Source organism: Chionomys nivalis, chromosome 3, assembly GCF_950005125.1.
Source record: "Chionomys nivalis chromosome 3, mChiNiv1.1, whole genome shotgun sequence".
NCBI classification, from domain to species: domain Eukaryota; kingdom Metazoa; phylum Chordata; class Mammalia; order Rodentia; family Cricetidae; genus Chionomys; species Chionomys nivalis.
In genome coordinates this window covers 3,899,890-3,912,331 of record NC_080088.1, presented here as the reverse complement: position 1 = coordinate 3,912,331, position 12,442 = coordinate 3,899,890, and the positions used below count along the sequence as shown (strand labels likewise).

At 44.7% G+C, this 12,442-nt stretch overlaps 1 protein-coding gene across 2 annotated transcripts in view; it reads left to right on the top strand.

Moving 5' to 3' along the window:
* Nucleotides 1-12,442, top strand: part of Dyrk1a (dual specificity tyrosine phosphorylation regulated kinase 1A) — a 121,708-nt gene that overhangs the window by 4,286 nt on the left and 104,980 nt on the right. The window lies entirely within an intron of this gene.

Here is a 12,442-nt window from a genome sequence, read left to right as displayed (position 1 = left end):
TTCTTCATAGATGCCTCTTTTGTAAGCCAGTTTTTGAAAGTTTATATAATATTATTATTGTTAACAAGCTAAATTTTGACAAGATAAATACTTTTTGATGAAGGGGCATGTGCATATGTAATACAGTAGTCATCTTAAGAACATCTCTTGATGACGAGTCATGTTCTCACCCAAAGTTGGAATCTCATCACTGAAATGCTGTGCGTTTTGGATCCTCCTGTGAGGTCTGACATGGGGTGAAGCAGATTGCAGAAGGCATCAACTCTGAATAGCATCCCCATCATCAAATAAACCGTAACTTTTTTGTTCCTTCCCTATTTTTTTTTTTTTTTATTAAAAAACAAAACACAATTCCAATGATTAGTTGGGTTTTTTATTTAGGAGTATTAATGGGATTTGTGGTTGAGGTTTGCTGTCCGGCAGCACACGTTTGGGTGTAAGGGTGTTGAGACCGTGGCATCTCTCTCAGATCTGCTTGGTATTTGGTTAGGGGTAGCAATTGAGGCTGTGTGGAGCTCTAGAGAGATCACCTGCCTTTGAGATAGGAACAAAGACTCCCTTCAGTCAGGACCGTCACTTTCAGGGAGCGACTTCAGGCCCCAGGTCTCAGGGCCACTTCCTTGCCTGTGACAGGTTGTCAGTTGTCAGGTTCTTGTGCACATGGCCCAATGACCACTTACTTCTCTTCCTTCCCTGGCTCCTTCTAAAAACATATTTTCTTTCTCTGCATTACTACTCAGATGCCTTTGGTGGGGGAGGCAAGAATTAAACCTGGGACTTTACACACACTAGGCAAGCCCTGTTCCACAGCCCCTTCCCCGCCCTCCCAAGCCAAGCAGGACTTTCTACTTTCACAACCTTTATTGCTGATAGCTGTATAGTGAGTCATTGGTGATTTATATATACTTATTCATTGCATGTCTGTCTCTTCCTCTCCATTAGATGGTAAGGTCCATTTGGACAACAGTGTGTCATCTTTTCCTGTGCTATTGGTCAAATTTAGTCATGTGGCCTTAGCTGTACAGGAGGCTGGGATTTGTGGTCTTTGGTAGGGTGGCTGTTTATTTGGCTAAGAATTTGCTTCTACTGTAGATTGGCAGAATGAAGGAAAATTACTTGTTCATTTCCAAGTATTTTGGAAGAAACCTCTGAAAATAAGGCAGTTGATTGAACAGTCACTGTTCAGTTACTGGTCATCAAGCTTTGGTGCTATAGTTTGCAAATTCAGATAGGTTGTTGGTTCTGTAATATGTCCATCTGTAGTCTGCTTAGAGGGATCTGTGCGCTTTTGTAGTCACGGTATTTAGGCCTGATAGCATTTACTGACACTGTCTTCTGCTAGAAACACATTCTTTATAGTTGTGATTATATCACGTAATTAACAGAATCTAAACTTTTGGATCTACCTGTAGTCTGCTCTGGACCACACTGTGTGTGTGGTCCTGCCTGTGACCACAGCAGATATCACTAGATCAGCACGTGGGTCTTGTCAGGCTCCGGTGTCCAAGAGTCGGTGGTGTTGTGAGGATGGAGCAGTGACTTGGGCTCCATTCACTGCTGATGCCTCCTGCTTGGAGCCCCTTCTGTGAGGAAAAGGAAGAGCTGGCCTTTCTTTCCACTGTCAGTGCGTCTAGTGGGGACTTGGGCCCCTGGTAATGCTCTCTTCTGGAGATTCCCAAGCTTAGATATTTGTGTGTAGTTTTGGGGTGACCTCCAGAATGAGCTTCCTTCATAAGGATCCAGGTCATCCTGATGCATCATAGTTGTCTGAGAAGCTCAGAAGAAGCTGGCTGTCTGAGTTGTTCTAGAACGGGCTGCCCTAGCTGGACTTCTGCTGCTCATTTGTTCTTTGTGTACGGAATTGCCAGGCTAGAGGACTGGAGTTTAAGTTGTACCCGTCTCAGACGCTGCTTTCCGTAGAGGAGCTCATTCCTAGGGTATGGTCAATATAATGAGTTTCCTTTTAGCCCAGTAGGAAAATAATCCAAGCTGGTCAGAGGATAGTTAAAGGTTAGAATTTGAGGCTTTTATAAGGTATGGTTCGAGGCTAGGCTCTGGTGAGCGGGCTTAAAAGTTAAAGGTCACCTGCACTACATAAGAGCCTTTTGGGATGGGGAGGGAAGAGTTTGTCACCTATACCTTTTCCTGAGGAAAGATGGCAGCTCTCACTTGGTGGGATTGTCGTGGGCAGGTTTAGGAGCGGCTTCTCTGGGGGTTAAGGTTGGTGTCTTCTAGTCACTAGATATGGTAATATTCCTGGGATCTTCTGGGCTTAACTACCAAACAGAGTATCCCTTTCTTCTTTCTTCTTAGTGACTTTCCCACACACACTGTGTGTGTGAGCACACACAGCAAGCATGCAGTGTGCGGTTGTGATCATGTAGGCAGTTCTGTGGAGCGGTGCCACATCGCCACATCCTCATGGCTTCTAGTAACTACGCACACACGTGCTCTGTGTGTATTCATGTGTAGTTAGGTCTGGTATGGACTGTGCTGCAGAACTGTGCTAGATACAACCCTCTCCCTTTCTCTTTTCCCTCCCTTCTTTGGGTGACAGTGGGGATCAGACCCAGGGTATTTATTTGTCTTACTTGACAAATCCCATAGCCTTGTTTGTAAAGTGCATGGTTGTATATGTTTGTGCATGTATGCAGTGTCTATGCATTTAAAATCAAAGACAAGCCAGATGGTGGTGGCACATGACTTTAATCCCAGCACTTGGGAGGCAGAGGCAGGTGGATCTCTGTGAGTTCGAGACCAGCCTGGTATAGAGGAAGTTCCAGGACAGCCAGGTTACACAGAGAAAGCCTGTCTCAAAAAAAAGAAGAAAGAAAAAAGTTCTCTCTGTTGTGCATGTGCTTGAGTGTGTGACTGAACACTGAGCCTAGAGCATCACCTGTTACTGGCCAGTGCTTGTCAGTCTGTTAGCTTCCTCTGAGGTAGGGACTTAGTGGTGCCTTGCTGTGCATGCTGTGCCCTTGGATTCACTGTGTTCCAGGCAGGCCTTGAGCTCAGATCTTCTTGCATTAGCCTTGGGAGTAGCTGGGATTAAAGGCCTGTATCACCGGGCCTGACTATTTATTTTTGTTTTTCAAGGCAGGGGTTCTCTGTAGCTTTGGTTCCTGTCCTGGAACTAGCTCACGTAGACCAGGATGGCCTTGAACTCACAGACATCCTCCTGCCTCTGCCTCTCGAGTACTGGGTTTAGAGGCGTGCTCCACCATCACCTGGCCCTGGCCTGGCTTTATGTATTTATTTTGGTTGCTACTCTTTCTGTAGTCCTGACTGGTATGGAATTCACTGTGTAACTCACACTGACTTCAGACTCATAGCCATCCTCCTGCCTCATTTTAGTCACTAAAGTTACAGGAATGAGCTACCTCACCTGACTTCTGTGTATGTATTTTTCTTTTCTAGATTGTTTTTGTTTGTTTTGATGACAAGGTCTCATTTTCTATCTGGCTGACCTGGAACTTGCTTTGTAGACCAAGCTGGCCTTGAATTTACAGAAGTCTGCCTGTCTCTGCCTTGGGGATTAAAGTACATGCCACCATGCCCAGTGTTCTTTAAACATTTAAAAAGGATTTGTTTTTGAATTTTTATTTATGACTAGGTATATGTGTCTGAGTGAGTGTGTGCCACATGTGTGTAAGTGCCCTTGGGTGCCAGAGGAGGGTGTAGGATTTCCCAGAGTGGACAGGCAGTTATGAGCCCCCACTTAGGTACTGGGAACTCATCCGGGCTCCTCTGGAACAGCAGTATGAGCTCTTAAGCATGGAGCCATCTTTCTGGCTTCCTCCCCTCTCTCTTTTTGCTTCTTCCGTTTCTTTCTTGATAGGATCCCATGTAGCCCAGGCTCTCTTGACCTTCTTGTCCTCTTGTTTCAACCTCTGGAATGTTGGTATGGATATGTGTCTCCATGTCCATTTTATACCATACTCGGCTTCAAACCCCGGGTGGGATTCATGAGTTATAGGCAAGTACTCTACCAATTGAGATACATCCCTAGCCCTTCCTTGTCAGGGCTTAATTTTGTTTGATTGTTTTTGGTTTTTTGATTGGGAACTATTTTGTTTTATGTGTTCTTTGGCTTATTTAGCTGTCATGAAGGGACATTAAAATTGTTTTCATATTTTACTGTTTTAAACAATGCTGCTCTAGTACACTTATTGGTACATATATAATTGTGTTCTGAACATTTGCTGTAGGATGCCATTTATAAGGAAAACTATGTGCCAGCTATAAGCATATTTGAATGCATATTGCCAAGTTGTCTTCTAAAATATACTACCATTTTATGTGTTGACAATCACTGTCTCAAGAGTGCATTTCTCTAATGCTTTCTTTTTTGTTTTGAATTTGTTTTTTTGCCTTTCCTTTTTTGAGACAAGATTACTTTGTTTAGCCCTAGCTGTCCTAGAACTTCCTGGCCTTGAACTTGCAGAGATCTGCCTGTTTCTACCTCCCAAGTGCTGGGATTAAAAGTGTGCTGGCCATTTCCCCAATTTTTAACCAGGGCAGGTACTTAAAGTTTTAAATATTTGACAGTTCTTTTCCTTCCTTCCTTCCTTCCTTCCTTCCTTCCTTCCTTCCTTCCTTCCTTCCTTCCTTCCTTCCTTCCTTCCTTCTTTTTGGTTTTTCATGACAGGGTTTCTCTGTGTAGCCCTGGCTGTCTTGGACTCACAGAAATCTGCCTGCTTCTGCCTCTGCCTCCTGGAATTAAAGGCTAAGGCCTATGCTTTTAAATGACAAAGTATTCACTCTTCGTTAGATGTATAGTTAAAGATAGATTAATTATTTTCTGGTTTTCCTTTATCCTGTTGAATAACTGATGTTTTGATAAATTGTAAACGTCTGGAAAAGGGCCTTCTCTTCAGTTGAGGAAATATCTGCATGTTCTCTGTGTGAGGTGTGAGTGGTGGTTGCTGTTAGTGCAAAGGTGAAGGGGATCTAACTGCTTTCCATAGATGTGCATTCAAGGAAAAGCCAGTGTAGGCAAGGCTAGTGGCTCAGAGGCGTTGCCGTGTGAAGAGCTAGTGGGAGCACAGGCAGGTAAGGTAGTTAGGGGCCTTGAGCAACATTCGGGACAGTAGGTGTCATGCGTTCCTGTTGTAGAATGTGGTGTTGGGCTTTGGAGAGGAGGGGGGGGAAAGTGACAGGATGATGGGGAGGAGGGGAAGGGGATCATGCAGGAATGAGAGTTCTGCTGGACGGTGGTGCTGTGAGTAAGGAACATTGGGAAGGCCGATAGGTGTGAGAAACTGAGAAGGGAAAAGGTGGAGGACAAGGGGAGTACAAGTTTTAGTAGATAACAAGATGACTGTCTGAGGTTTGGAGGTAGGGAGCAGGTGAATACGGGAGGATGGGTGGGAGGATTCCATAGGTCCTCAGTGGAATGCTTGCAGTGACAGTTGAGACCTGAAGAATTGTTCCTGGAGTTTGTGTCTTCTGTTCTGGGGGTGGGAAAAGGTTTCAAACCCGTGACGCTGGAAATGGAGAGCAGCAGAGCATGGGCACCTGCAGCTTACACCAGGTGTCTCAGCATCCCGTGAGCCTCGCGTTCGTTGTCTGCATGTGCATCCTGATTTGAAGACTGAGTACTAAAAAGCATGTTCTTGTGTGGTGATAGGACTATTACTGATTTATAAGGCAGGATCTCACTATGTGTGACTATACACACACTACTGGCTTGGAACTCCCTATGTATACCAGGCTGGCTTTGAACTCACTGAGGTCCTCCTGCGTCTGCCCTGAGTCCTGGGATTTAAGGCATGCGCCACCATGCTGGCCAGAACTGTTTATCTGTGGAGCACCAGAGTGCCAGACGTGAACTGGAGGCTGGAAATCAACGCTGGAACAAGGGCCACTGCTCTTTTTGCCATTATGGAAATATATTCTGGTGGGGAAAATCCTTTATGGTTTTCTGTGTAGGTTAAAGGATAACATAGACATACATTAAATTCTCATCAAAGGGGGGACACAGGATCTGTGACTTCATGAACCTAAAAATTATTTTTGAAGGTCAGAAATGATCTTGGAGTCCTTTAGGCAGTTGCTTTTGAGCTAAAACTGTATTTAGCTCTACTTAGGGCTGTAGTCCTGACTGTACTGTCTGCTGAGAAGTTTGCTGTGCTTTGACCATGTATCTTGAAAACAGTTGTCATCGCCATTGTGACTTTTGCTTTATCTTTATATCAAGCACATTTATTATTGACGAATAATTCCTCTTGTGATAGCAAGGATAAGAAAAGGAATAGGAGCTCATTGAGTATAGTGTGATTTGTCCATTTCCTTATGGCGATTCTGTAGCAGAGTTGAAGGTGGTGGTGGAGGTGAGTTCACCTAGGAAGTGGCCAGCAGTTACTCAGCAGTGGTGCAGTCAGGCCTGCAGAGGGGACTTTTCAGGATGTGTGGTGCATCATGGGTAGAGGATGCAGACCTATGGCGAAGGTTTGGGATAGAAGTTTAGTTGAAAGGGCAACAGTGGGAGAGGAATTTGACTGTCTAGAGAAGCAACATTTCTCTGTCATTAAAAAGTAAAAGAGATTTTGTGGTCAGAGGTTGTGGTCCTCAGCCTCTGGTGAGGTTCCTCAGGTTTACTTTGGAGACAGTGTCTTCTCCCCAAGTCGGAAATCCGTGATTAGGCTAGTCTGGCTGTTGGGTGAGTCCCCAGGGATCCGCCTGGCTCTGCTTCTCACTACAGTATGTGCCACCACGCTCTGCTCCTCACATGGGTGACAGGGTCAAACTCAGGTCCTTATGCCTGCACACCTGTAATTTTACTCAGGAAGGTGAGGCAGGGCTAGGTTACTCAGCGGGACTCTTGCCTTGAAACAGACAAAGTAAAAACCAAAACCAAAACTCCCCAAAACAAAAAACCAAAGATTCCTCCCTCCCCAAAACCCTACTTAATAGTGTTGTGACTTTTAGGGTAAAGACCAAAGGAGTCATAGAACTTGTGCCCTTCTTGCCTAAATGACCTGTACTTGTGACTGACTTGTGCCTCAGTTCTGTCTTATCATGTGACTGTGACTTACCGCTGTCTCTCTTCACTGTTGCTTTTTGGTCTGGAGTGATTGTGCTGTTTAGGTAACTGGTTTCCGCGTTCAGTTTTAGCTGAACAATCACTTTGTTAGGGAAGGCACAGCCCCCTCACCAAGTTATTCTTAGTTTATAAAATCTCATGTCTGTCTAGTCTTTGTTCATAATACTTACTAAAGTTAGTTTTTAGTGTCTCTTTGATTAATCCTCTTCAGACATGAGCAGTGCTTTACCCTCAGTGATTTGCAGTCTTAGGCATTTAAGGTACCTGGTATAGTATAAGCATTAAATAAACATTTGTTGAATGGAGCAATAAACTTCTTTAATTTTTTTTCTTCAGTTAGTCCCAGGGACCAGAGAACTAGAGCAGGGCATGTTTGCATCTGGAATGGAGTAAGACAGGGAATTTGGGAGGCTAGGAAGGGAAGAGCTGGGTGTTTCAGAGAGGGATGAGCTGCAATCCCAGTATGGTGGCACACTCAGATCAGTTTTTAGCCAGGACTGTGCTGAGTTGAAGCTTCATACAGAATTCTGGGCCGCAGGGTGAGGCAGGTGCTCCTTAAAACAAAAGCTCCAATAAGATTGGAGAGCTCTGTGTGCTCCGCATAGGAGAAAGAAATTACTTATTTGTATATTAATGCTTATAAATGCCTGCTTTCTATTGGGCAGAATACGGGTATGAGGAGTGGAAAGATGGCACCCCCTGTGTTAGAGGAATAGCCCATTGTGGTAGTTTACTGAAGTCCATACAACTCGGAGTGGATCTTTGGAGCAGCTTTATTGTTTGGCTGAGACAGGGTCTTGCCAAATGGTCCAGGCTGGTGTCAGTTCACTGCACTCCTGCCTCAGCCTTCATAGGTGTGCACGCCCCTCTTAGGGCAGTTTAAATCTCTGCAGGAATCAGCTTGGACTTTGTTCATCAGCCATTGCTCCTGGCCAACAGAGTGACGTTGATCCAGCTGGAGGCTGGATCTAGCTTTGTAGCAGTCCTCATGTCCACATGTAAATGAGGCTAGCTCCGGAAGGTGACAAGAAAGTGAAGACAGTGTGCATGCCTTCTGGCTGGAATTTTCACCTTGAGTTGTTGGCTGACGAAACAAGAGTGAGGGAAAGCTTGTTGTGTGGAGAGTTTGCAGAAGTGAATCTTGCACCTGTAGTTGAAGCTAGTGAAGCTGTCAGTCTTGCCAGGTGCAGCAGGCTTTGTAAGCTTATAAGGACAGCATTTAAAATGGTTCTCAGTCCAATTTCACAACTTTTCTCAGTGACTGGTTTCCAAGTTATAGTACCACGGTAAAGTACAAACTTGGAACCTCCAGCTTGTTTGCAGTTTGAGACAGTGTGTCTGTGTAACTCTTGGAACTCATATAGCCCAGGCTGGCCTTGGCCTGAGGACACAGGCTCTGTCACCACTCTTGTTGGTGGTGGTGGTGGTGGTGATGGTGGTGGTGGTGGTGGTTTGCAAGAAGGGCTCACGTAACCCTGAGCCCGTTAAGAAGTAAGGAACTATTTAGTAGTGACAACTACCACTGTTAGTCAGTACCCTGCATTATGCAAGCCTTTGAACCGGATATTTATTATTAGCTATTTACCCTGTTCAACAGCCCTACAAAGTCACTAATATTATCTGTATTTTATAAGTTATTCAGGTAAGATGCAGGGAATTCAGTTTTGCTGTATATTACTCTTAGTAGGTCCACATGCTGGTACCAGATAAGTCTAATTCAGCAGTTTGAAGGTAGGGAACCAAGCTTCAGCCATTAATTAACCTAAGGATCTTGGTGGCCTAGAACCCTGGAATTAGTTCATCCTCCCCTCCCCCCAGGGTTTCTCTGTGTAGCCCTGGCTGTTTTGGAACTTGCTCTGTAGACCAGACTGGCCTTGAACCCACACCACCTGGCTCTGCTGGGATTAAATGTGTGTGCCATCACTCTTAAAAACTTTTCTGGTTGGAGAGTGCTTCCTTGGATGGGTGTTGTTGGGAAGCAGATTTTGCTTGTCTTGTCTGGGCAGATAGAATGTGGTCGTGTCCCCGGTTCCTGTCCTGCCTGTGCTGTCTGTCTGTCTCAGGAAGAGTCAGGCACATTGTACAGTTTGTGTTTAGTGACAGCAGTGGCAGATTCGAGTTGTAATATTTAGTTTGTTTTCAGTGGTGTCAGGACAAGTGGCAGTGATTGAGTCTGTGGTTCGCATTTGATGGTGTGACTATGTCCCAGTACCTCTACAAGGTTCTCTTTTAGGTACTTACTTTCAGGCTAGCCCAAAGTCAGAATGCGTTCCTAAGTAACCCCTTACTTAGTCCATGCTAAGTAGGTAGCTAGTGCTAGAGAGGTCTCCTGGGGCAGGCTTACCTGCATCTAGGTTAGAATTTACTCGTGATGAGTTCAGTGAATAGTAAGTAAAAGGCTCTTGAGTGGTTTGCTGCTGGTCGAGTGTGCTGTTCTAGTCAGGGCACAGTCCAGATGGGGATACAGGAGCCACTTGGTATACCTGTCTTCACAGCACTTATATTTTATAGTAAGATAGAGTGGGAGGGAGGCCGCTCGTATAATGAAGCAGGGATGGTGTCACAGAGAATGGGTCTCTCTGTCTGTAGAAGTTACATCCTAGAAAACATTTAGTTTAAGCTTAAATGAGGAGTCATGACTTCTGTCTTTGCCTATGAGATAGCATTCTAAATGTCATTTCCTACCATACACTTTTAGAATACTTTTATTTTTGAACAATATGTAGCACAGAAAGATACATGGCCACTGAACACAAATGTGATCCTTGACAGATGGGAAATGAATCCGGAGGAGGTTTCTACCCCTCAGTTCAGGGAGGATGGCCTCAGCTCCAGCAGGGTGACTGCACTGCTTGAGGAAGAGGGCTGGAGTTGCTGAAGCCATGAGGTTCTCCTCTGAGGAGTAGTGCTCTGGAGAGGAGGAGAGGCAAACAGAGCTCTGCTTCTCAGTGGTCCCTCTTACCTGAGCAGGCCCCTGTTTGCAGTGTGGTGTGCAAGCTTCCTGTGCGAGGAGAGCCTTGTGGGGAAACTGCAGGTGGAGCAGTCCTCAGAGCCTACGGAGGGCCGAGACTTGAGGATTGCTTGCGTACTTTATACTCAGAGTGGGAAGATCTCACTAAATGCAGTGCTTATGAAGACCCTAGAGGGCCAGCCTAGTCTTAGAGTAACTGTGTACTCTGTAACTATGTAAACTGTGGCATCCAGTTAAAGTTCTGTGACTTACAGGGACTCAATTGAAACAAATGTAAAATTGTACACAGATGTTAAAATTAATGCACAAGGACATTAACAGTTAGATAGGGACACAAGCATGGGAAGTATCGAGAAGGTTCAGGTTAGTGCAGTAAACACTGTAAAATGTGACGTGGGAAATGCAGGGTAGAGCCAACAGAGCAGTGAGCTGGAAGGCTAGGAGACTGGCACGACAGAGTTAGCAGACTGGCGTGTACAGTGGTCTTTTGAAGTCCAGGCTTCCATTAGAGTTTCCTGTTGACATCTTGTTACCTGAGTCTTGCTTAAGTGTCATTGTAGTTAGGTATGGTGCCGCCATAGTACTCCAGGCAGAGGAGTTTGAGGCCAGCCTGGCCTATAGCAAGTTCTATAGACCAAGTTCTATAGGAGAAGGCTACATGGGAAGACCGTGTCTCAAAAAAAGCCTCCCAAAACAACAAAAAAAATTGTGGCCTACTGTGATAGTGCCTCATGCCTGTAGTTTGAACATCAGAGAGGCAGAGTTGAAAGGACCATTGTAGCTTCACCTTGGTCTAGGTGGGGAGGTCCAGGGTAGCCAGGGCTATAGAAAAAGTGATTGTGACTATAGCCTTGATTGACTTGATATGCATAATAGTTGAAAATAAGCCTCCCAGCAGAGCAGCATGGGTGGCCAAACATTATTGTGTGACAAACAATACATTTTTCATTTGCTTTGTGACAGTATCCTCACAAAATTAGCAGTGGAAAACACTGGGGCATTACCTCGGTTTCTGAGAGTCAGTCTTAAAAATTTGTATTAGATTTGATTGGGGGAAAGATCTCTAGTAAAACTACACTGTTGCTGCCATAGGAAGACTGGCAACTTTAGATTCTTTTTGCCATTTGGCAGGTATCCATCTTAAATTCCTGCTATTTAGTTCTTTTCTGCTTAGTTGTTTACTTTGTCAAGGCCAGAGTAGGACACTCACTCTACAGGCAGTTGACAGTCATGTCACAACTGTGGAAGTGACATCTGCATTACCTTTGTTGCATTTTCTTGGATAAAGGCAAGCCCTTGGCCTGTTCACACTTAGGGAAAAAGAGATACACATGGGTGAACAGAGTTAGTGTCATGGGAGCCAGCATTGTCACCTACAGTATGGTGAAGTGGTAAAATGTACATCTGTGTTTCTGGTCTTAAAGTTTGGTTTTGAGTGCCAGCTCTGTTTTTCCCCAGCTGTGTGCATGGCTCTGATCTTGAGTTCTGGGTCTAAGGATATCGACTTCCTGCCCAGTGTAGTCGTGAAGAGGAAGTGGATGCAGATGGGCGTGAATGTATCTTCAAATCTCAGCTGTGGTGTTCAGAGCCTTTCCTGGCTCATTGAGGATGGCATTTTCCCTCTCTGGATTTTAAAGCACCCTGAGCTTGTTCTTTTCCTTATTTCGTATCCATTCTCCTGAATTTCCTAGGTAGGTGTATTTATTTGTTGGTTACATCTTTTGTCAGACTAGACTATGGTCTGTCTGTGTGTCGAAAGGTGTGGTGCATGGAGTAATTGTAAGGGCGATGCTAATGCGTTCTTTCTTTGGGAGGATACTTTATTGCTACTGTATAATGTTCTGGGTTCTAGGGAGGCAGGCAGAGAGCTTGCCCCTCTTTCTAAGGTGGTTAGATGCTAGCAACTTGTAAACCCTTACTGTCTAGACTTTTTCATTCTCCTGTCTGTGGTCACTGTCATCTCTCTGTCTAAAAACTGCATCACTGTCTTGTTGTAGTAGTTTTATTTATTTAATTGTTTTTTTTATTCTTTCATACATTACATCCTGACTCAATTCCCCTGCCTCCTCTTCTCCCAGCTCTCCCCTCCCCCGTTGTAGTTTTAAAAAATCCTTTAAAACTGGTGTTAATTTAGATTTCTCTTGGTTGCAGGTTTGTGAGCTAGCAGAGTCGAGTGAGTGGATTACGCAGTGTGTTGAGTGCTTCCCGAAACTTTGGTCCTCTCAGGATTTTGTTTGCGTGCGTGCGTGTGTTTTGTATTGTTATCCTTTTTCTGTTCCCACCCCGAATGTGCTCTGTTTCATGAATTCTGTAATCTTTCATGACTCTTACTACCATGGAGTGAAAACCAAATTTATTATTAAAGTTTTCAGATTCTGTTTGTATCAGGCTTTCTAGTTTATCTTTCCAGGTCATTCTGTTCTGAG